Here is a 27,301-nt window from a genome sequence, read left to right as displayed (position 1 = left end):
AGTTTTTCAGTCAGTTACTATATTTTTTAGTTCTAGGATTTATAATACTTTCATACTGTTGGTGGGAATGTAAATTAGTATGTAATTTTGAAAAACAGTATGAAAGTTTCTCAAAAAATTAAAAACAGAATGGCATGTGATCCAGCAATACCACTGCTGGGTATATATCCAAAAATAATAAAATCAGTATGTCAGATATCTGCAATCCCATGTTCATAGCAGCATTATTCATAATAGCCAGTCAACCTGCTTATACATCAACAGATTAATGAAGACAATGTGCTGTATATAGAAACTGGGATACTATTCAGCCTTTTTAAAAACGAAATTCTGGGCTGGGCGCAGTGGCTCACACCTGTAATCCCAGCATTTTGGGAGGCCAAGGAGGGCAGATCACAAAGTCAAGCGATCAAGACCATCCTGGCAAATATGGTGAAACCCCGTCTCTACTAAAAATACAAAAATTAGCCAGTCATGGTGGCGGGTGCCTGCAGTCTCAGCTACTCAGGAGGCTGAGGCAGGAGAATAGCTTGAACCCGGGATACGGAGGTTGCAGTGAGCCGAGATCATGCCACTGCACTCCAGCCTGGCGACACAGCGAGACTCCATCTCAAAAAAAAAAAACAAAAAACAAAAAAAGCAAACCAAACCAAAATAAAACAAAACAAAAGGTAATTCTGTCATTTGGAATAACATGAATGAATGTGGTGAAAATACAGAGATTTTCAGATTAAATAAAAAGCGAGAATCTAGCAAGACTAATAAAGAAGAAAAGAGAGAAGAATCAAATAGACTCAATAAAAAATGACAAAGGGGATATCACCACCAATCCCACAGAAATACAAACTACCATCAGAGAATACTATAAACACCTCTACATAAATAAACTAGAAAATCTAGAATAAATGGATACATTTCTCGACACATACACTCTCCCAAGACTAAACAAGGAAGAAGTTGAATCTCTGAACAGACCAAAAACAGGATCTGAAATTGAGGCAATAATTAATAGCTTACCAACCAAAAAAAGTCCAGGAACAGATGGATTCACAGCCGAAATCTACCAGAGGTACAAGGAAGAGCTGGTACCATTCCTTCTGATCTATTCCAATCAATAGAAAAAGAGGGAATCCTCCCTAACTCATTTTATGAGGCCAGCATCATCCTGATGCCAAAGCCTGGCAGAGACAAAACAAAAAAAAGAGAATTTTAGACCAATATCCCTGATGAACATTGATGCAAAAAACCTCAATAAAATACTGGCAAACTGAATTCAGCAACATATCAAAAAGCTTATCCACCATGATCAAGTGGGGCTTCATCCTTGGGATGCAAGGCTGGTTCAACATACGAAAATCAATAAACGTAATCCAGCATATAAACAGAACCAAAGACAAAAACCACATGATTCGCTCAATAGATGCAGAAAAGGCCTTTGACAAAATTCAACAACTCTTCATGCTAAAATATCTCAATAAATTAGGTATTGATGGGACGTATCTCAAAATAATCAGAGCTATCTATGACAAACCCACAGCCAATATCATACTGAATGGACAAAAACTGGAAGCATTCCCTTTGAAAACTGGCACAAGACAGGGATGCCCTCTCTCACCACTCTTATTCAACATAGTGTTGGAAGTTCTGGCCAGGGCAATCAGGCAGGAGAAGGAAATAAAGGGTATTCAATTAGGAAAAGAGGAAGTCAAATTGTCCATGTTTGCAGATGACATGATTGTATATCTAGAAACCCCCATCGTCTCAGCCCCAAATCTTCTTAAGCTGATAAGCAACTTCAGCAAAGTCTCAGGATACAAAATCAATGTGCAAAAATCACAAGCATTCTTATACACCAATAACAGACAAACAGAGAGCCAAATCATGAGTGAACTCCCATTCACAATTGCTTCAAAGAGAATAAAATACCTAGGAACCCAACTTACAAGAGATGTGAAGGACCTCTTCAAGGAGAACTACAAACCACTGCTCAATGAAATAAAAGAGGATACAAACAAATGGAAGAATATTCCATGCTCATGGGTAGGAAGAATCAATATCGAGAAAATGGCCATACTGCCCAAGGTAATTTATAGATTCAATGCCATCCCCATCAAGCTACCAATGACTTTCTTCACAGAATTGGAAAAAACTACTTTAAAGTTCATATGGAACCAAAAAAGAGCCTGCATCGCCAAGTCAATCCTAAGGCAAAAGAACAAAGCTGGAGGCATCACGCTACCTGACTTCAAACTATACTACAAGGCTACAGTAACCAAAACAGCATGGTACTGGTACCAAAACAGAGATATAGACCAATGGAATAGAACAGAGCCATCAGAAATAATGCCGCATATCTACAGCTATCTGATCTTTGACAAACCTGAGAAAAACAAGCAATGGGGAAAGGATTCCCTATTTAATAAATGGTGCTGGGAAAACTGGCTAGCCATATGTAGAAAGCTGAAACTGGATCCCTTCCTTACACTTTATACAAAAATTAATTCAAGATGGATTAAAGATTTACATGTTAGACCTAAAACCATAAAAACCCTAGAAGAAAACCAAGGCATTACTATTCAGGACATAGGCATGGGCAAGGACTTCAGGTCTAAAACACCAAAAGCAATGGCAACAAAAGCCAAAATTGACAAATGGGATCTAATTAAACTAAAGAGCCTCTGCACAGCAAAAGAAACTACCATCAGAGTGAACAGGCAACCTACAAAATGGGAGAAAATTTTTGCAATCTACTCATCTGACAAAGGGCTAATATCCAGAATCTACAATGAACTCAAACAAATTTGGAAGAAAAAAACAACCCTATCAAAAAGTAGGCGAAGGATATGAACAGACACTTCTCAAAAGAAGACATTTATGCAGCCAAAAAACACATGAAAAAATGCTCATCATCACTGGCCATCAGAGAAATGCCAATCAAAACCACAATGAGATACCATCTCACACCAGTTAGAATGGCAATCATTCAAAAGTCAGGAAACAACAGGTGCTGGAGAGGATGTGGAGAAATAGGAACACTTTTACACTGTTGGTGGGACTTTAAACTAGTTCAACCATTATGGAAGTCAGTGTGGCGATTCCTCAGGGATCTAGAACTAGAAATACCATTTGACCCAGCCATCCCGTTACTGGGTATATACCCAAAGGATTATAAATCATGCTGCTATGAAGACATATGCACACATATGTTTATTGCGGCACTATTCACAATAGCAAAGACTTGGAACCAACCCAAATGTCCAACAATGATAGACTGGGTTAAGAAAATGTGGCACATATACACCATGGAATACTATGCAGCCATAAAAAATGATGAGTTCATGTCCTTTATAGGGACATGGATGAAGCTGGAAACCATCATTCTCAGCAAACTATCGCAAGGACAAAAAACCAAAGACCGCATGCTCTCACTCATAGGTGGGAATTGAACAATGAGAACACATGGACACAGGAAGGGGAACATCACACACAGGGGACTGTTGTGGGGTGGGGGGAGGGGGGAGGGATAGCATTAGGAGATATACCTAATGCTAAATGACGAGTTAATGGGTGCAGCACACCAACATGGCACATGTATACATATGTAACAAACCAGCACGTTGTGCACATGTATCCTAAAACTTAAAGTATAATAATAATAAAAAAAAAGCGAGAATCAACTGCGTGCTACCTACCGATGCCAAAAAAATGGCTTTTAAACATAGAAAATTTATACGCTAAAAGCAAAAGATTTGAGGAAAGTTATACTATGTTAACACTAATTATGGAAATGCTGGAGTGGTTATATTAATATTAGTCAGTATCAGGGCAAAGAATATTACCTTGGATAAAGTTATTTTGTGATGATAAAAAGGTCAATTCCTCAATAAGGCATAAGAATCCCACCTAATAACAGCTTTAAAATATATTAACCAATAACTAATAGAACTGCATGAAGGAATTGACAAACACATAACTATCATCAGAGATTTTAACACCCCTCTCTCTCTCTAAGAGAACAAGTAGAAAGAAGTATTATAGTAGACATAAACAACACTATTAACCGATGTCACTTAATAGGTGTTCAGTGAAGACTGCATGCAACAACAGAAGACTACAAATTATTTTAACTGTATGTGAAACATTTAACAAGATAGATCTTATTCTGGGGCAAAAAAAAAAAAGGAAACCAAAATTTCAATACATTTTCAAGTATCGAAATCATACTGTGTTCTCTTTGGAAATAAATTAGAAACCAATAACAGAAATATTTCTGGAACACTCCCTAATTAAAAAAATATAAGTAACACATAGAAGGAACTCATTGGTCAAAATATCAAAAGGTAAATTATAAATATTTTGAAGTGAGTAAAAACGAAGCAACATACAAAATTTGTGGGTTAAAGGTAAAGTAGTACTTTGTATAAAATCTGTAGCACTAGATGCCTATATTAGATGAAAATCTTAAATAAATGTAGGTTCTGCCTTATAAAACTAAAAAGTACAAGTAAATTAAACCCAAAGTGAGCAGAGGAAAGAATAAAATAAAATAAAAATTAAAGAAAAAATCAATAAAATAGAAAACAAAAAAAATACAAAGGAAATCAATGAAACCAAGAGCTGGTTATTTGAGAAGATCAATACATTTAATCATCCATAATGATCAATTTTTAAAAAATAAACACATACAAATTACCAATATTAGTAGTGAGAAGTAAGGTATGCGTCATTACAGAATCTATGGATATTAAGAAGATACTAAAGAAACGTTATGTATAACTTTATGCCAATGAGTCTGACAATCTAAATAAATACATAAATTTTTTGAAAGATGTAAACTACCAAAGCTCACTAATAGGATCTGGATAGCCCCATATCTATTAAAGAAATTGAATTTGCAGTTAGAAATCTTTCCACTGAGAAAACTGCAATCTCAAGTAGCTTCCTAGTTTATTTTTTTCAGGAAACCAAAGAGTACAAAGCACTTACCAACTCTTCTATGAAGCCATCATTGACCTGAAAGCAAAATAAAAACATTACAAGCAAATAAAACTAAAAATAATGCCCCTCCCAAATACAAATGCAAAATTATTAATAAAATTTTAGCAAACAAAACTCAACAATATAGAAAATGAATACTACATTTTGTCCAAGTGGGATATATCCCAAGAATGCAAGGTATATTCAAAAACTCAAAAAGAAAAAATTATGTTATCATTATTAAAACTGAAAATTCATAGTTCATAATAAAAGAGATGAACTTAGAAAATAATCAAAATGGAAAAATAATACAATAGCATCAAAAAGTGAAATAAATAGGGATGCATCTAACAAAAGATGTGCAAGGCCTATACATTGAAAACTAAAATACACTGCTAAGAGACATCAAAGCAGACCAAAATAAATGGAATTATACACTGTTTGATGGGTCATAAGACCCAATATTTTTACGATGTCACTTCTAATTTGGATTTGATGTCATTCAAATGAAAATTCTTGTAGACGTTGTTTTAAAAATTGGCAAGCTAAATTCTGAAATCTAACATCATAAAGAAATACAAAGGATGTACAATAAGCAAAACAACTTTGATTTAGAAAAAAATGTTGGATGACTAACACTACCTAATTTGAATACTTAAATCTACAATAATCAAAACAGTGTGATTTGGTATAAAGATAGAGAAAAAGAAGAATGGAACAGAATAGAGAGTTCAGAAATAGACTCCAACATATATACAGATAACAGGTATTGAACAAAAGTTCAAAGGCATGTCCTTAGAGAAAGGATAGTCTTTTCAACAAATGGTGCTGAAACTATTGAATATCCGTATGCAAAAAACTGAGCTTTTTCTGTAATTTGCACCATATATAGAAGTTAGCTTAAAGTGGATTATAGACCTAGATATAATACATTAAACATAAATCTCTAGAATAAAACAAAACACTTTTTTATCCTTAAATTAGACAAAAGACAAGATAAAACATCAAAAGTATAGTCCATCAAAAAATATATGGACCTTTGCAAAATTAAAAACGTTTGCTTTTTGAGAGACTCTGTTATAAGAATTCAAAAACAAACCACAGACCAAAGAAAATATTTAAAAAATCACATATCTGATAAAGGATTGGTATTTACAATATATAAAGACATCTTAAACTGAATAATAAGAAAACAACTCTATTTTTTCAAAAATGAAAGAGGATATACTAATGGCAAATAGTCACAAGAAAATATAATCAAGATAATTACAATGAGATAATACTACATACCTACTAAAATGACTAAAATTAAAAATATTTACCACACCAAGTGTTAGTGATGTGGTGGGGGAACTAGAACTCACATACACTGCTGGTGAAAATATGAAATAATACAACCATATTGGGAAACAGTTTGGAACTTTATTAAGAAGTTAAAAATATATCTATATCACATGTAATTTCCTAAGAGAAATGAAAGTGTATATCTATACAAAATCTTGTATATGAGGGCCTATAGTAGCTTTTTTGGCAATAGACGAAAAATGGGTACCACCCAAGCATAAACCAATTGGTAAGTGGATAAACAAGTTGTGATGTATCCATACAATGAAATAATATTCACCAATAAATAAGAATTAACTATTAATATACAAAACAACTTGGATAAATTTTAAAATAATTATGCTAAGTAAAAATAAAAAACAAAAACATAAAGCAAGCCGAGACAAGAAATGACCAGGGTCTGGGTAGCATATTGAATATAGCTAGGCTGGAAGTCAGATATACCCCAGCACTTTTTAGTTAAGTATGTGATTAAACCTAATCTTTGGGCAACTTATTTTAGATTGTATTCACTGTCATATGAAACAGAGAAACAATAATGTAAATTGTCTTTTTAATACTGTTCTCTGAGGTAAATTATCATTCAAAATTATATCAATCACATTAAAAAGTTGAGACTTGACATAATTAGCAAAGTATTACTTGATATCCCAAAGCCCTGCCTTCATTGTATGTAGCTTTATTCCTGGCAACCACAGGCTGCATTACTGTGACTGCATTTTCCCTACGTTTCAAAAGCTAGCAGATATCTGCAATATCTGCTAGCTTTTGGAACGTAGGGGAAATGCATCATCACTGCCTTTGTCTTAACCATGTCTGAATAGAGTTCACAAGTTTAGTAAATAGAAATACAAATATTGCATGAACCATAGATACAATAAAACATAATTCTTTGTTTATCTGAAATTCAAATGTGACTGGGAATTCTGTACCTTCTCTGGCAACCATAGATAAGATAATTTCAGGTCTTTGTCTTTGACATTCTATATCCGAGACACGCTTTTGGTACCAGAGAAATCATTTTAGTTATTTCAAGCAGAATGGAATTGAATAAAGGGAATTCTAGGCTTGCAAATATGTCAGAAGGGGGAAAAATAACAGGAAGACTCCTTCTACCTCTTAAGTTTGTCATTAGATTTCAGGAAAATCTTCTCATGTCAGGAACTGCAGGAAACCAGTTGCAATGCCCATGGCTACGGACAACACCAAAGAGATAATTCCTGAGGGAACTCTCTAAAGAGGCCCATTTGGAGGCTGATGCAAGTTTCCCATCTTCACATATGACCATTAAAGGCATATATATGTAAATGTTTGAATCAGCTTTACTTTTAAGAGCCAAAAACTTGTAACAATACAAATGTCCATTAAGAGTGCAATAGATAATAAAGTATGGCATGGTCATATAATGGACTACTACACAAGAACTAAAAAATGAAATACTGCCACATACAGCAAGTGGATAAGTCTTACAGACAACATACTGAATAAAAGAAGCCAAACAATGCAAAAACCATACATAACTGTGTGAGACAATTTACATGAATTCCAAAAGCAGGCAAAGCTAAACTGTTAGAAATCACAATTGTGGTTACCTCAGGTGGGTATTGATTGACAAATGACATGAAGAAAACCTCTGGGATGATGAAAATGTTCTGTGTCTTTACCACGGTGTTGGTCACACAGATACATGCATATGTAAATATTCACCAAGCTGTAAACTTAATAATAATGCATTTTACAGGGTACACTGGGTTTTTGTTGTTGTTGTTGTTGTTTTAAGTCATATTTTCTGAAGCCCACACAACTATCTACCACTACTGGAGGAGGAATAACATTCCCCACTTTCCTTACAACTTCCAAATGTCATCAAGTGTCTCTTGGTAGAAACTAGAACTGTATGAGCAAGGGACTCTAGAGAATTCAGTGCCCAGGATTCTGACCCCAGCAAAACAGGGGACAGGATAAGATGGAGTAGGAACGATGCTGAGTGTTCTTCACAATACTTTTATCTTGAAGAGAGTGAATGAAAAGCAAAGAATAAAAGTGTTTTAGATTGTGGGCACTGCAGATAATATTTTTAAAATAATCCCCTTGGAATATCCTACTATCTATAATTTGTGGTTAGCTAGGAACTAGAATATTTAAATTATGACTCCCTATACAATTGCATGATAAACATTTAAATATTCCTAGAACATGGGAAAAAATCTTAATTAGACTATACTTTAACAAAACAAAACACAAGCTTTAATTCCCCAACAAAAGAATTTTTATTGAAATGGCAGAAAATGCAATATAATTACAAACATATTTCAATAACTTTCTTATGATAATTGCAAATATAAGAGATATATACTATTTTCATGTTTTTATTTTCCTTGTTTTATTTACCTTCCTTAGAAATGAAATCTTCGAATGCACCCTGTCTAGCTTCAAGTCCATCAATCCAATTTTATGACTTTTAAAATTAGCACATTTTACTACAGAGAAAAATACTTGGCATGTTATAAAGTGCATTGCCATTAATGGCATGCTTTTTAGGTTTTTCTTCAAATTAAAAAAATCTGTAATTATGCATACTACAAACCAATAGTTCAAGGTTTTATCACACCACATTACAATGACAAAACACATTACAGAAAATAAGGGTTGCAAGTCTTACAAAACACTATAAAAATATCTTTTTAAAGATTTGTTGCCTACTCTTCTGCAAATTTTCATCTTTAATACTATCCCTACCGCTATAATTTGTCCTGTATCTTCCAGCATCCTGTTATGGCTCAGACAATATCATTTAACAAGCAAGGCCCATATACTTCTTTCTAATTTGGAAGCCTCCAATTGTATTCTTAACTTGGTATAGATTTGTCACATTTCCTTATGAAGAAGAACACAGGACAACTTACATAATACAGATATGTTGCTTCATTCCATCTGTCATTTTATCTTTTCCCACCTCCACTGAGTATGGGCATCCTAGGTTCATTTGGATGCATTGTGCTTATATATCCCAGCATGTTCCTGAAGAGAAAAACGCTGTCCCTCTAAACTATTCTCCCTACCTTCTTCATAGCATATTTTGTAATTTCAAGTTCACTGGCCATTTCCTTCTGATTTATGGAACACCACTGCACTGCAAGTGTCATCCAATAACTATTCATGAGAACAGTTGCAGCAGGATTATTGGAGGAAAACAGCAACTTGAAACTGTGTTTAACCATGTCAAGGGCCTCTCTTTTCCCATATTCTTTTTAAAAACATGACTAGCACCTTATTGCAATATTGTAGTCATTTCACACTTTTCCATACATCATTGAACACTATTGTCAGAGGTTGATCAGAACATATTCAAATGTCTTGAATTCAGCTCTGTGGCTCTCAGACCCACTAAAATATGCTACTTTTCTTTCCAAGCTTTTGTTTCTTCATCCCTGCTTTGATTTCCACATGCTATTTGGCATTCTTTTCCTAATTCCTGTTTCTTTCATGATATCTGAACTCATTTCATAGACTATTCTTCAGTTCTTCTCTTCTTCATCGCACTCATCTAAATCTGACCACAGTTCTCTTAAATCATTCAACATGCTTCTCTTGAATGTTTTAATATATGTAGAGTGTACCCACTTTTTTGTTTTTAATTCTCTTTTCTCCCATCTTTATCATATTTTTTCTTTTGTTCTCTTAGTTACTTATATTTTAATTTTCTCTCTTGCTTTTTTTTAAATCTATGCTTACAAGAGGCCCCATGATACAGTGGGGAAGCATTAAACAGGAAAGAAGTCTTTGGTTAATATCGGTACATTAACTCTTCCTCTAACCTTGGACAAACTACTGCTCCTCTACCGGCCTCCTTTTTTTCACTTGTAAATGGGAAGATTGGTTGGAATGTTTTGTGAGGTTGCATCTAGTGCTGGAAATTCTATAATTCTAAGAACCAGTAACAATATCTATATCTATATTTGTATCTATATCTATATCTATATTTATATTATATCTATGTCTAGCAAGCTAGCTATTTTCCTGTTATATTCAATCTGTTTCTTGCACTAAAGTAGAATCAAACTTTTTCTCTCAGTTTCCTGTTCTAAATTCTGCAATATTATATTACTTATTGTTCTTATTCTGGCTTTCACTTGTACTTTATTTTACTGATTTCTGTCTTGTTTTTGGTCTGAACTCTAGAGAAATCAGAGTATAAAATTTATCAGTATCCTGCTCTGCACATTTTAAACCTGGCAACATTTGGTAAACTACCCAACAATTCATGAGCATATGTACATGTGAATACACACATACACACACACACACACACACACACACACACACTGCTGCCTTTGGAATCATAGTGGTCTAAGTTCAAACTCTAACTATATACAGTCATGTATCACTTAATGATGGAGTTATGTCCTGAGAAAAATTTGCCGTGATGTGATTCTGTCATTGTGCAAACATCATAGAGTGTACTTACAGTGACCTAGATGGTATCACCTACTACACACCTAAGCTATATGGTGTGCTCCTATACTGCAATCCTGTATATCATGTGACTGTACTGAATATTGTAGGTAATTGGAACACAATTATAATAAGCATTTGTGTATCTAAACACAGAAACGTAGAGTAAAAATGTGGTATAAAAGATAAAATGCAGTACACCTGTATAGGGCGCTTACCACGAGTGAAGCTTAAAGGAGTGAAAGTTGCTTTGGATGAATCAGTGAGTAATTGGTGAGTGAATGTGAAGGCCTAGGACATTACCACACACTACTGTAAACTTTACAAACACTGGACACTTAAGCTACACTAAATTTATAATAACTTTTTTCTTCAATAATAAATTAACCTTAGCTTAAATTTGTCTTTTTAATTTTTAAAACTTTTTGGGTCTTGTAAATACCTTACATACATTGTATACAAATACCTTATATCTTATAATACAAACACATTGTACAGAGATACAAAAATATTTTCTTTATATTCTTATTCTATAAGCTCTTTTCTACTTTTTGTTTTTTAACTTTTTAAACTGTTTTATTAAAAACTAAGATGCAACACACACATTCACCTGGACATATACTGGGTCAGGATAATCAATATAACTGTTTTTCACCTCTATGTGTTGTCCCACTTCAAGATCAGCAGGGGCAGTAACATATATAGAGCAGCCATCTCCCATGATAATACTGCCTTCTCCTAGAATACCTCTTGAAGGACCTGCCTCAGGCTGTTTTACACTTAACTTTCTCTGTAAGTAGAAGGAGTACACTCTAAAACAAGGATAAAAAGCACAGTATAGTAAACACATACACCAATAACATAGTCACTTATCATTATTATCAAGAAGTATGTACTATATGTAATTTTATGTGCTAGACTTTTATAGTACTGGCAGTGCAGTAGGATTGCTTACCAGCATCACCATCAACACATTAGTAAGTGTTGCGCTGTATTGTTACAATGGCTAGAGGTAATTGTTCAAATACATTATAATCTTATGGTACCACTATTATATATGTGGTAGGTCATTGACCAAACTGTTGTTATGAGGCACATGACTATACTTGTGGACAAGTCACTTCCCTCTCTAAACCTGCATTTCCTCAAATGTGAAAAGAAGGTAATATCTCTACCTCAGAGCTCTGTTATGAGGACTGCACAGGTAATTAATGCATAGCACTCAATACAGCATAGGCATATAGTAGGTCTTCAGTAATTGTCCAGCTGTTTTCCTCCTCCTTCTCATTATTATTATTATTATTATTATTATTATTATTAAAGACGGAGTTTCACTCTTGTTGCCCAGGCTGGAGTGCAATGGCATGATCTCCACTCACTGCAACCTTCGCCTCCCAGGTTCAAGTCATTCTCCTGCCTCAACCTCCCAAGTAGCTGGATTACAGGAATGTGCCACCACACTCGGCTAATTTTGTAGTTTTAGTAGAGATGGGGTTTCACCATGTTGATCAGGCTGGTCTCGAACTTCTGACCTCAAGTGATCCACACACCTTGGCCTCCCAAAGTGCTGGGACTCCAGGCGTGAGCCACTGCACCTGGCTTATTATTAATATTATTTCAAATGCAAGAGCTTCTTGAGGAAAGCCAGATTCCTTGGCCTTCCATGAAGGGCACCATAACCGCGACCTGGTAGAAAGATGGGGTCCTTCAAATCCTTAGATCTATTTTTAATAACCCGTGGAGGAATTCTTCCTTGGTAGATTTTCTGGCAATAATAAGGATTGGCTAGCAATGACTGAATCAACTGTATGTAAAGAAAACTACCTAAGTTTTATTATATGGTGTGAATGGCAGCTCTAGTTTACCTCTTCATCAGTGAGAAACTGATATATCCCTTAGCTAGTGTCATCAAAAGAATAATATTTGCTCTGGTCCTGAACAAATAGATTTGTCACACGCAGCTTCCTCCTTCTTTGTCCAGATAGGAATTCCTTTGTCTGCCAACCACCAAATTGGTGGACTTCGCTGTATCCTAACCCTCATTCTCTGCTTTCCCTTTTGCATTAGTGGAAAGTATGTCCTGCCAACTTTTCACTTATGCTCCTGATCCTGTTTCCACTCACCTTCTCTGGGGCTTTTATTCCACGGTCATTCCTGTCTCTCCTGCATTATTTATTCCTTCTTCTCTACCATGCCATTACTATCTGCTAATGACAGGTTCTAAGATCTACTCTCTTTAAAATATAAACCTTCCTCGGTTCCAAATCCCTCAGTTACTATTTCATCTCTCATGCCCTTCACAGGAAAACTGAAACAATAAAAATAAAAATAAATGTTCTCATGTTCTTCACTTCCTTACTTTCCATTCACACTCAGGCTTCCTTCACTTTTGAATCAAAATGCCTCTATCTATAACAATAAAAAAACTATCATTTTGTTAAGTCCATATCTACTTCACTGGTTTTCTCTGCTTTGGCCTCTAAGAAGCATTAACAGAGCACTCACTTTTTCTGGAGTATTTTTCCCTTCACTTCCATGGTGTCACATAGCCCTGATTTTCCTTTTCTTCTATCCTCCATCTCCTTTGCTAGACTATCCTCCTCTCTGACTTATTAATATTTTTCCTAGTTTGGACTGCTAAAACAGAATGCCACGGACAGGGTGATTTACATACAACAAATTTATTTCTCAAAGTTCTGGAGGATAGAGTCTGAGATTAGGATATCAACATGGTCAGGTTCTGGTGAGGACCCTATTCTGTCTTCTCCTTATATCCTCATATGGTGGAAAGAAGGTAAGAGATTCTCTGGGGTCCCTTTGGTAAAGGCACTAATCCCATTCATGAGAGATTCACCTTCATGACCTAAATACCTCCCAATGTTCCCACCTTCGAATCCCATCACATTCAGAGTTAAGATTCCAACATATGAATTTGGTGGGGGGGGGGGGGGTACATTCAGTTGATAACAATATCAGGGAGCCTAGGGGCTCTGTTCTGAGATGTTTGCTTTCATCTTTCTGTAAGTAATCTCTCTGTGTGTAATCTCTTCCAGTTTCATAGATAGAATTGCTGCTTTTGAACTGACTTCCAAAATCTTATCCCTGGCACCAAGCTCCACTCCTGTATATCCAGTTTCTGCTTTACGTCTCTACCTAGATCTCCAATAGGCATCTCATATTTGACATGTTCTAATCACCCTCTTAATATAAACCCCTCAGTTCCTTTTAAAATCTTCCCATCTCATTAAATGGCACCACCATCTTTCCTGTTAGACTAAACTAAAATCATAGCCTTACCATTGGCTCTTCTCTTTTCTTTTTATCCCCTTAAATTTAATTTAGGTAAGCCCTGCCTATTATTTCTATCTATGAAATGCATCTCAAAATATCTATTTATCTCTACCTCAGATGCTGCCATAAATATAAAGAATACATGGCTCCAGCAGTCAATCCTTAGGGACTTTCCAAGAAAGGAGTATAATATAAAGATATTTGAACACGTGTTAATAACATGTCTATTATTTGAACATGTGTTAATCCAAAGTGCCTTCAAAATGCATAACTCTGTCTTTCTAATTTAAATCTGCAACTTTCAAGAATAATCAGAATTTTTAAGTTTGCAATATGCTATAGCAATAAATAAAATTTAAAATATGCTTTTGATAGAAAATATCTCTTTATATTTGAAGTTAGAACTTAATATATCTCATTTACTTCTTCCTCTTCTTCCTCTTGTATCCCCATGCCCCTAACTCTTAGACAACACAAGAAACCGTATTTGGGGACATTACTATGTAATCTCTTCATGTTTTAAAGGAACAAATTGCTAACACATAATTTTTTGGTGTAGGATCTAGCAAGTATATCTTTCCCCTTATGTTAATCTTCTGATTCTCCTATTGTCACCTCCCTTGGTGAGCAGGCTTGTAAATTTTTGTTTATTTTGCTTAAATCCCATAAGCCCTACACAACCTTCCTGGAGGCTAATATAGTACAGACCACACAATGATATGCTGGAAATAATGCCACCCTCTGGGTATCTTCTGCTCATGTATGTAGATTATGGACCTCAGCAGTTGGCTTTCCCTGCTCTCTAGGAGAGACTCTCCAAAGTGTTTCTGCTGTGGCTCTTCTCCAATATTTTAAGAGGACTAAAATCTTACTTTGCTTTCTCCCTTTACCATCTTTCTTTTCCAGATTTTACTAACCAATCACTTTTTATCTTGCCCTCCAGCTTCCAAGAGGACTCCAGTATCCTCAGATATCTCTTCAAGTATCTCCTGCCAATCAGAATTCGATGCTGTCCTACTCCATAGTATTTTCTGCTGCAGTTCTGTTAAACATACTTGCGTTATTCTCCCAAGATCTCCTTTGAAACCCTTCCTGTCCTACTGTCATTCTGTCTCACTTTGTTTCCCAATTAAGTTTTTCTCCTATCTTATATTTCCAATTCTGCTATAGCGTCTTTATTTTTACCACTATCAAAGTCACAATATCTATCGGCCACTCCTTTTCTGACCTTTGCTTTTTTCCTGATATTCTTCAGTTTTGGCATATTCAGAAGAATTACTAAAATAATCTCAAGAGTCTTGGCCTCCTTTTTCATATTATGTATTCTCCAGAGTTGAGTCTACTTCTTTTTGCCCAACATGAAGCTTACAGCAAATTTATTAACAAGGAATTTAATTATCTCAAACCTGTCTCTTGTGTTCAATCCAGCTGAGTTTCTAATCTGCGTTCCCTGGCTGAACAACTCTTTTCAGCCTCCTGTGACAAATCTTCATTGTGATTCTCCCCTTGAAGGCATCACCAGCAGCCCTCCTATTCTTTTAGAGACTAAACAAGTTCTTTCATGGCTACTTTTAAGCTCCTCCCTAAGTTAATCCTTAAAAAACACAAAATATCTAAACCAACAGGATTAGTTTGCTTTACTTTTCCTTCTTCTTCTGTTTCTCTTTTCCACACTAACTCAGCTTCTAAGTATGGTCCCTCTTTTTCAAAGTCCACATTTGCATTTGGCCTAGACATGGACAGTGGGCTTGGTCTGAGCTCAGGAATACCACTGAGAGGTCATCTCAGGTAAACTTCGCCCACTGTGGCTCTCCCAGAAAGAGTCTTTCCTTCTCCACAAGGATCACAATAGCCTGAGCACATACTATTCTGTTGCTTTCCCTTGACTCCTCCAACACCTGACCTACCTGAGTCATTAGCCTTCGATTGAAAGATTGAAGCACTAAAAATTGTTTTAGGAGTTCTGGCTCTTTTCTCTGGATTTCATCTCTAAATTAAATCTGTGTTGCTGTCCTCATTCTTTATTCTTCTTTTACTTCTTATCCCAGGAGCCGTCATGCTGCCTCATCAGAAATACAAGCCTCTAATGCAGGTAAAAGAAGATCTACAAGCTAAATTTAGCAGTAACTGTATTTCAACTTATAATGGCTCTAGCATATGTAATGACTTCTAACCTGAAAATTATAGGGGTCTGCTGTGATCCAGCCAGGCATGGCAGTACAATCAAAGAAACAGTAAAACAAAATTAAATACAATTTACTTCAAATCTTCACTCATCTCTTTAGAAACCCCACAAGACATAGTAAAATATCTTTAAAATCCTTTTTAGCTATCACTGCCATTCATATTCTCTATACAGATGGAGATACTTACAAAAACTCAACCCACATGGCTCTTCTCACTTGCCATATGTTCTCTCTGTCATGTCAATGGCTAAAGGCACTCCTTCTTTAGTTCATCAGTGCACCAACCTTTGCTACACAGTGGTTTTCTATTTTCCTTCCTGCATGCTTATGCCATCACTCCATGCACACCATGCCCCACTTGGAAGCCCAAATTCTCTATTCTTGAGACACCCCACTGTGCAGAAGAAAGAGGTGTAGTGTAATATATTGCCGTCACAAGAATCAGCACATCACCCTAACTGTAAACAAACAAAAAAAGAAGGCCTATGAACTGACCTATCCATGAAGGATGGAATCCTCCCTCCTTTGAAGGGAGCACAAGAGTGAGAAAGCATATATGAATATGGTAAATACTTATACTTTCTTTTGAAAAAGTTCAAATCCACATATGCATAAAAAAGAGCTGGAAGGAATATTTTCTGACTCTATTTCTACCTTTCTGATGTGTACATAAATGTCTAGAGTTAATATCAATCTTAAGTCTAGTATATACAGAACACTTCCAGAATGCTATAGTAAAAAGAAAACTGGTATAAGACTTAGAAAACCGGGAATTAAATATCTTCACTGCCACTGGCATTTAACAAGTCACTTGCTGTCTTAGTGTGGGTTCCCCAGAAACAAATTCTAATTCAAATATTTCAGTATAAGTAGTTGACTTGGAAGATGATTCCAAGAACACCAGTATTTGAATAGAAAAAGGAAAAAAGTTAGTAATAAATGTATTATGAATTATCACCATGGGCAACTGGAGATTGATTTTGCTAGAGAACTCAGGATATGGTATAGAAGATACATCACCAAGTTATTCCACTCCAAGATGAGGAAGCTATGTATTTACATAGCAACCCCTATCAAGTGTTGGTTGAGAGCATGTGTGTGTGTGTGTGTGTGTGTGTGTGTGTGCATGGTGGAGGGTGGAGATTAATTCTAGCCTGCCTTTAGAACAGACAGAGAAGGATCTGTTGATCAGAGTGAGCACTCAGAGTCACAAATCCTATCAGTCGGAAGAGGTGTCAAGATACAGGAAAATAGTAAATACACCGATTCCACAGGTAGGGCACTTGCATGTCTTGCTATTTCCTCCCCTTGCGCGACTCAGATTTACTCATAACTTGTATGAAGGTCATTCAATCCCATCACTGATTCACAATTTCTTTTGTAAAATTATATTAGGAATATTGGTGGAATAAACTACAGCGCTTACAGTTTCAGTTGATCCTGAAGCCATAACTGGTATGCACTGTCTCCTTTTATCATCCCCGTGCTAGCTTTTTTGCAAAAGAATCCTCAACTAGTGATTCAGCTTCTCTAGGTTGCTTTCCTGGTAGGGTGACTCAGACTCTCATCCTTGAAGGGTCTGAGCGCCTAGTTACTGTACTCTTGTCAGATGTGGCTGCTGCAGTGCCCATTTAGTTATAATCATGAGGAGAAAGGCCATTTCTCTTACTGTCTCCTGTCTCTGAAGAGAAGGAGGAATTAAAAGCTGAAAAACAACAGGAATGAAGTCAGCGGCAAGACCAACCAGCGCCACTGACCAGGCATGAGGTTAAAAGATTAACCCCACCCCAACTCTAACCGCATGTGCTATCTATAGATCTCAATCTATCACAACCCTTTCACGTGGACCCTTTAGTGTTGTAAGCCCTTAAAAGGGCCAGGAACTCTTTCTTCGGATAGCTAAGTTCTTGAGATGCAAGTCTGACGATGCTACCAGCCAAATAAAGCCTCTTCCTTCTTTAACCCGGTGTCTGAGGGGTTTTGTCTGTGGCTTGTCCTGCTCCATTTCTTGGTTCCCTGACTGGGAATTGAGGTGATTAACAGACGGTCAAGGCAGCCCCTTAGGCGGCTTAGCCCTGCCCTGTGGAGCATCTGGCCAGCTTGAACGACACAGAGCCTGACTCCCAGGTAGGCATTTGCCCTGGTAGAACGCCTCATCAGAGCTGTGCATGGCAGGCCCCCACAGAGGATCAACACAGCAGCTGAACACTGGGAAGGAACTGGCGCTTGGAATCTGGACATCTGGTACTGTAGGACCGGTCTTTGGAACTTGCCCACTCCATTTGAGTGGAAGCGTGGCCTGATCATCCACAGTGTGCCCTTATTGGCACTTTGGTCTCAGTATTGATTTTGATTTGGCTTGACTTGTTTGCAAAAAGAAAAGTGAAAGTGAGTGCTTGAGTTTGAGAGGGGCACGGTGAGTGAGTGACCCCTTTACCCTTTCCTTCTTGTGGTGTGAGTGTTGTTTTGTCTTGGGAGGAAGATGGGTGGAACACAAAGTAAGCCAACTCTGCTAGGAACTATGTTGAAAAATTTCAAGAAAGGATTTAATGGAGACTATGGAGTTACTATGACACCAAGTAAACTTAGAACTTTGTGTGGGATAGACTGGTCAACATGTACCTCTTTAACACAGATGAAAGGAGGAGAGTGCTCCAAGCAGCAACTAAGTGCCTGGAAGAAAATGTTCCAGCTGATTACCAAAACCCACAAGAGTATGTGAGGATACAATTACCAGGAACAGACCCCCAGTGGGACCCAAATGAAGACAGGGTATGCAAAGGCTAAACCGGTACAGGGAAGCCCTTCTGGAAGGGTTAAAGAAGGGAGCTCAGAAGTCCACAAATGTTAACAAAGTCTCTGAGGTCATTCAAGGGAAAGATGAGAGCCCAGCACAATTCTACGAGAGACTATGTGAGGCCTATCGTATGTATACTCCCTTTGATCCCGATAACCCTGAAAATCAGCACATGATTAACATGGCTTTAGTTAGTCAAAGTGCAGAAGACATTAGAAGAAAACTGCAGAAACAGGCTGAGTTTGCAGGCATGAATACTTCACAGTTATTGGAGATAGCCAACGAGGTGTTTGTGAATAGAGATGCAGTAAGCCACAGAGAGAATTGCAGAGAGAGTGAATGCCAAGCCTGGTGAAATGCTGACCTGCTAGCTGCAGCTATGAGAGAGGTCCCCCTGAGGGGTGAGAGAAGGGGGGCCCCAGGAAACATACCCAGTCTGGCTGTCCACGCTTGCAGTATAACCAGTGTGCTTACTGTAAGGAAACAGGACATTGGAAGGACAAGTGCCCCCAGTTGAAAGGGAAACAAGGCGACTCTGAGCAGGAGGCCTCAGAGAAGGACGAAAGGGCCCTGTTCAATCTGGCAGAAGGGTTACTGGACTGAGGGAGACCAGGCTTATGTGTCCCCAAGAGCCCATGGTCAGGATGACAGTTGGGGGCAAGGACATTGAGTTTCTTGTCAATACTGGTGCTGAACATTCAGTAGTAACCACCCCAGTCACCCCCTTATCCAAAAAGACAATAGATATAATCAGAGCCACAGGGGTTTCAGCAAAGCAAGCTTTCTGTTTGCCCCGGACCTGCACTGTGGGGGGACATGAAGTGATTCACCAGTTCCTGTACATGCCTGACTGCCCCTTGCCTTTGCTAGGAAGGGACCTACTTAGCAAGCTGACAGCCACCATCTCTTTTACAAAGCACAGCTCTTTACAGCTAAAGCTACTTGGAACGGGAGTCATCGTGGCCCTTATGGTTCCTCAGGAGGAGGAATGGAGACTCTTCTTAACTGGGCCAGGCCAAGAGATAGGATCAGCTCTGACTAAGCAGTGGCCAAAGGTGTGGGCAGAAGACAATCCTCCAGGGTTGGCAATCTACCAGGCCCCCACACTCATAGAAGTTAAGCCTGGGGCCCAGCCAGACAGACAAAAACAGTGCCTGGTCCCCAGAGAAACTCTTGAAGGTATCCAGGTCCATCTCAAGCAGCTGAGGTCCTTTGGAATTAGAGTCCCTTGTCAGTCTCCATGGAACACTCCCCTCCTGCCTGTTCCCAAGCCAAGGACTACAGGCCAGCACAGGATTTGCACTTGGTCAACCAAGCTACAGCTGAGGATAGCTGGTTCACCTGACTGGTTCACCTGGTTCATCCTTCAGGGATGCTTTCTTTAGCATCACACTAGCCCCTGAGAGCCAGAAACTGTTTGCCTTTCAGTGGGAGGATCCAGGGTCAGATGCCACTACTCAGTACACTTGGACCCAGCTTCCCCAAGGGTTCAAGAACTCCCCCACTATCTTCAGGGAAGCACTGGCTCGAGACCTCCAAAAGTTTCCCACCAGAGACCTAGGTTGCATGTTGCTCCAGTACATTGACGACCTCCTGCTGGGACACCCCACAGCAGTCGGGTGCGCCAAGGGAATGGATACCCTGCTCTACCACCTGGAGGAATGTTGGTAAAAGGTGTCCAAGAAGAAAGCTCAGATCTGCAGACAGCAAGTATGTTACCTGGGATTTACTATCCAACAGGCGGAGCACAACTTGGGATCAGAAAGAAAGCAGGTCGTTTGCAACCTATCAGAGCCTAAGACCAAAAGGCAGGTGAGAGAATTCTTAGGAGCTGTGGGGTTCTGCAGGTTATGGATCCTAAACTTTGCAGTACTAGCCAAGCCCCTGTATGGAGTCACAAAGGGGGGTGACAAGGAACATTTGGAATGGGGGTCCCAACAGCAACGAGCTTTTCATGAGTTAAAAGAGAAACTCATGTCGGCCCCAGCCCTGGGGCTGCCTGACCTGACAAAGCCATTTACACTATATCTGTCAGAGAGAGAAAAGATGGCAGTTGGAGTTTTGACCCAGACCACGGGGCCCTGGTCAAGGCCGGTGGCCTACCTCTCTAAACAACTAGATGGGGTTTCCAAAGGTTTGCCCCCATATTTGAGGGCCTTGGCAGAAACTGCCCTGTTAGCACAAGAAGCAGATAAGCTGACTCTTGGGCAAAATCTGAACATAAAGGCCCTCCATGCTGTGGTGACTTTAATGAATACCAAAGGACATCATTGGCTAACAAATGCTAGACTAATTAGGTACCAAAGCTTGCTCTGTGAAAATCCCTGCATAACCATTGACGTTTGCAACACCTTGAACCCTGCCACCTTACTCGCAGTATTTAGAGAGCCCAGTTGAACATAACTGTGTAGAGGTGTTGGACTCAGTTTATTCTAGCAGGCCCAACCTCTGAGACCATCCTTGGACATCAGTAGACTGGGAGCTCTATGTGGACAGGAGCAGCTTGGTCAACCCACAAGGAGAGATGTGTGCAGGATATGCAGTGGTAACCCTGGACACTGTCACTGAAGTCAAATCATTGCCCCAGGGTACTTCAGCCCAGAAGGCTGAACTCATTGCTTTAATTTGGGCCTTAGAGCTAAATGAAGGTAAGACTGTAAACATTTACACTGACTCTTGGTATGCCTTCTTAATCCTCCAAGTGCATGGGGCGTTATATAAAGAAAAAGGCCTGTTGAACTCTGGGGGAAAAGAGATAAAACATCATTGAGAGATCCTGCAATTGTTAGAGGCAGTGTGGAAGCCCCCAAAAGGTGGCAGTCATGCACTGCAGAGGACACCAGCGAGCTTCCACCTCGATTGCCTTGGGGAACTCCCCAGCTGACTCAGAGGCTCAAAAGCAGCATCCACCCCCTACCGGGCATCAGTCACTGACCCCTGCTCCCTCAGGCACCTGACCTTGTACCTACTTATTCTAAAGAAGAGAAGGACTTTCTCCAGGCAGAGGGAGGGCCAGGTGATAGAAGAGGGATGGATCCGGTTATCAGATGGAAGAATAGCCGTGCCACAACTGTATTGGCTGTGCATGAGACCACCTATCTAGGCCAAGAGTCATTTGAAAAGTTGTTAAACCAGTACTTCTACATCTCGCATCTGTCAACCCTTGCCAAAACAGTGGCGCAGCAGTGTGTCACCTGCCGGCAGCACAATACTAGGTAAGGTCCAACCGTCTTGCCCGGCATACAAGCTTATGGGGCAGTCCCCTTTGAAGAGCTCCAAGTAGACTTCACTGAGAAGACCAAATGTGGAGTTAACAAGTATTTGCCAGTTCTAGTGTGTACATACTCTGGGTAGGTGGAGGCCTATCCTTTACGAACTGAGAAAGCTCATGAAGTAACCCGTGTGCTTCTCCGAGATGTCATCCCTAGGTTTGGACTGCCCTTACAAATCAGCTCAGATGACAGGCTGGCATTTGTGGCTGATTTGGTACAGAAGACAGCAAAGGTATTGGGGCTCACATGGAAACTAAATACCGCTTACTGACCACAGAGTTCTGGAAAAGAAGAGTGGATGAATCGGACTATCAAAAATAGTTTAGGGAAAGTGTGTCAAGAAACAGGATTAAAGTGGGTACAAGCTCTCCCTATGGTATTAAGATTAGATGTACCCCTTCTAAAAGAACAGGATATTCCCCTTATGAAATATTATATCATAGGCCCCCTCCCATACCATGGGGACTCCCAGGCATTTCTCAAGAGCTAGGTGAAATTGAGTTACAGCGACAGATACAGGCTTTAGGGAAAATTACACAAACAATTTCAGCCTGGGTAAATGAGAGGTGTCCCATCAGCTTATTCTCCCCAGTTCACCCTTTCTCCCCAGGTGAACAGGTGTGGATCAAAGATTGGAACGTAGCCCCCTTGCGGCCGTGGTGGAAAGGACCCCAGACTGTTGTCTTGACCACTCCCACAGCTGTAAAGGTAGAGGGAATCCCAGCCTGGATCTACCACAGCCGCGTAAAACCTGCAGCACCTGAGACCTGGGAGGTGAGACCAAGCCTGGACAACCCCTGCAAAGTGACCTTGAAGAAGATGACAAGCCCTACTCTAGTCACACCCAGAAGCTGACTGGTCCACACACAGCCGAAGCATGAGGAAACTCATCATGGGACTTATTTTCCTTAAATTTTGGATTTGTACAGTAAGGACTTCAACTGACCTTCCTCAGACTGAGGACTGTTCCCAGTGTATACATCAAGTTACTGAGGTAGGGCAAAAAGTTAAAACAGTCTTTCTGTTTTATAGTTATTATGAACGTACTAGAACTCTAAAAGGGACTTGTTTGTATAATGCCACCCAGTATAAGGTATGCAGGCCAGGAAGCGACCAGCCTGATGTGTGCTATAACCCATCTGAGCCCCCTATGAGTACAGTTTTTGAAATAAGATTGAGGACTGGCAACCGGGGAAATGCTGATGTGAGTAAAGTAATAACTAGAACAGAAGAAAAAGGAGTCCCCAAACAAATTATCTTAAAATTTGATGCCTGTGCAGCAATCAACAGTGACCTGTATGGAAATAAATAAGATGTGGCTCTCTAGATAGGGAAAGGGCTATATAGCAGAAAATAAGTATGTTTGTCATGAGTTAGGACTGTGTAGTGAAGATGAGGGTGAGAACTAGCACTAGTGAGTGAGATTCTCAAAGAGGGGAATGAGGAGTGAGGCCATTTCTCTTACTGTCTCCTGTCTCTGAAGAGAAGGAGGAATTAAAAGCTGAGAAACAACAGGAATGAAGTTGTTTTCATTCCTGAAATGACCAACCGGCACCACCAACCAGGCCTGAGGTTAAAAGATTAACCCCCTACTCTAACCACATGTGCTATCTATAGATCTCAATCTGTCACAACCCTTTCACATGGATCCCTTAGAGTTGTAAGCCCTTAAAAGGGACAGGAATTCTTTCTTTGGAGACCTCGATTCTTGAGACACAAGTCTGCTGACGCTCCTGGCCAAAGAAAGCCTCTTCCTTTTTTAACTCGGTGTCTGAGGAGTTTTGTCTGTGGCTCGTCCTGCTACAATCAGGCATGGGAGAACTAAAAGCATCTCACTGAATACTCTAAGCTCTATCCATACTCTTTCTTGCCCTCATTTGTAACAGAAATCCTAGCTCCTCTTGACAACCAGGGTCAATTATCCTGCCAATGTGGTAACTTCTTTCTTTGCTTGCTTGGCCACTATTACGAGAAGCACAAAATGATCAGGTGGTAGCCATAGCCAAAGCTTAGTGGAACATTTACCATGTCCATTGGTAGAAGCCTTACTTTTTGTTCTTAGTAACCAAGACCTCTATTCCATGGTTTAAAGTTGTGGGAACAGTAATCACAAATTTGTCAATTAGACTGATAGTGAGATGAGCCATGCCAACTTCCACTCTTTGGTTCCTTTTCTATCAGGAGACACTGCATCATAATAATGGCAATCAGTTTAAAGAATGTAACATCTTTTGAAAGCAGAGGCCCCTTCCCCTAGAGCTAGAAGCTGGCTTTTTAGCATCCCCATCTATTACCATATATAAAAATCAATGCAAAAATGGGTTAAAGACTTAAATGTAAGACCAGAAACTATGAAACTATCGAAATAAAATGTTAAGAAATTGCTACTGGACATTGGTCTGGGCAAATATTTTTTGGGTAAGACCTCAAAAGCATAGGCAACAAAAGTGAAAATAGATAAATGGGATGGCATTAAGCTAAACAGCTTCTGCACAGCAAAGGAAACAAACAACAAAGTGAAGAGACAATCCATAGAATGGAAGAAAATATTTTTAAACTATCCATCTGACAAAGGATTAATAACCAGAATACGTAAGGCACTCAAACAACTCAATAGCAAATAAATAATCTGATTAAAACATGGGAAAAATATCTCAATTGACATTACTTAAAAGGAGACATACGGGCTGGGCGTGGTAGCTCATGCCTGTAATCCCAGCACTTTGGGAGGCTGAGGTGGGCAGATCACCTGAGGTAGAGAGTTCAAGAGCAGCCTGGCCAAAATGGTGAAACCCTGTCTCTACTAAAAATAAAAAATAAAATTAGCTGGGTGTGGTGGTGGGCACCTGTAGTCCCAGCTACTTGGGAGACTGAGGCATGAGAATTGCTTGAACCTGGGATGCTGAGGTTGCAGTGAGCCGAGATGGTGTCACTGCACTCCAGCCTGGGTGACACAGTGAGACTCCATCTCAAAAAAAAAAAATTAAAAAAAAGAAAAACAAGACATACAAATGGCCGATATATGAAAAATGCTCAGCCAGGCATGGTGGCTCATGCCTGTAATCCCAGAACTTGGGAGGCCAAGGTGGGTGGATCACCTAAGGTCTGGAGTTCGAGACCAGCCTGGCCAACATAGTGAAACCCCATCTCTTCTAAAAACACAAAAAATTAGCCAGGCATGGTGAAGGGCGCCTGTAATCCCAGCTACTTGGGAGCCTGAGGCAGGAGAATCACTTGAACCTGTTGGGTGGAGGTTGCAATGAGCCGAGATCATGCCATTGCACTCTAGCCTGGGCAACAAGGGCAAAACTCCATCTCAAAAAAGAAAAAAGAAAAGAAAAATGCTCAATAGCACTAATCATCAAAGATATGAAAATCAAAACCACAATGACATATCATTTCACCCCAGTTAAACTGGCTTTTATCAAAAACACAAAGAATAACAAATGTTGACAAAGATGCAGTTATATTCCCACCAACACTCATACACTGTTGGTAGGAATGTAAGTAGTACAGCTGTTACTGAAAACGGTATGGAGGCTCCTCAAAAAACTAAAAATAGGACTAACACATGATCCAACAATCCCACTGCTGGGTATACATCCAAAAACATAAAGGAAATCAATATACGGAAGAGATATCTCTACTCCAATGCATATTCCAGCACTATTCACAATAGACAAGATATGGGACCAATCTAAGGACCTATCAATGGATAAATGGATAAAGAAAATGTGGCATATATACAGTGGAATACTATTTGGCCATAAAAAAAGAATGAAATCCTGTCCTTTGGAGCCACATGGATGGAATTTAGGTCATTATGTTAAGTGACATAAATCAGGCACAGAAAGACAGATATTACATATTCTCACTCATATGTGGGAGCTAAAAAAAAATGGTTCTCCTAGAGGTAGAGAGTAGAATGCTGGTTACCATAGGATGGGAAGGGAAGCAGGAGGGGGAGGGAGGAATTAGAAGCTGGTTACTCAGTACAAAAATGGTTAGATAGAAGGAATAAGTTCCAGTATTTGATACTACATTAGGAAAATTTTAGTCAACAATAATTTATTGTAGATTTCAAAACAGCAAGAAAAGAATTGTAATGTCCCCAACATACCTTTAAAAAAATGAATGTTTGAGGTGATGGATATCCCAATTACCCTGATTTGACATGACATATTGTATACATGAGTAAAAATATCACAAGTACCCCAAAAATATGCACAACTGTGATATATAAATAAAACACACACAAAAGAAATAGGTGGCACTTCATCAAGCCAGCAGCTTCTGGGTCATGCATGTAAAGGTAGAGCTAATTGCCCTGAGGTCATGTGTCTGCTGTTCAACCTCCATTCTTGTAAGTACTTCCCTTAGTGAAGCAATATGTTGTGGAATTCCATTAGGATAAATCAAACACTTTGTGGGCCCTCCGATTGTGGCACTGGAAAAGCAAAAGGTCACATTTACTGGCAGTTTGAAGGCAAGCCAGCATGCACAGAAATGATAAATGCAGAAAGAGTATGGCTGGAGCACTGACAGTATCTTCTATACTCCCTGAATCTTGTTTCCTCATTTATAAATTGGATCCAATAATAATGCACCTTAAAGAATTTGTATGGAAATCTGCTTTTGAAGTATTATAGAAATTTAAGCTGTAAATATTCAGTTTTGTGATAGAAGCTACAAAAGAAATAAATATCATCACCCGACCCTCCAGAAAGTGAGAACCTATTACAAAATTTCTTTTACATTCTATTTCATACTTTGCTATTTCTGGTTAATATGTGACTTTAAATCTCAGATATAAAAATTAGGCAAATAAAAAGAAAAGTTATCTTAAATTATAAATGCAAAATAAAAAATTAATGTTGAGTCCATTTTCAAAAAGATCATTACTATCAATAACACAAAAAAAGAAAACTAAGAAAAATTCATTTTTAAAATAAAGTGCAATTAAATACTTGGGCAGTTTA

The sequence above is a fragment of the Gorilla gorilla genome, chromosome 5 (assembly GCF_029281585.2).
Source record: "Gorilla gorilla gorilla isolate KB3781 chromosome 5, NHGRI_mGorGor1-v2.1_pri, whole genome shotgun sequence".
Taxonomy (NCBI): Eukaryota; Metazoa; Chordata; class Mammalia; order Primates; family Hominidae; genus Gorilla; species Gorilla gorilla.
The sequence above is the reverse complement of the archived record's forward strand: the minus strand, read 5'-3'. Positions refer to the sequence as shown.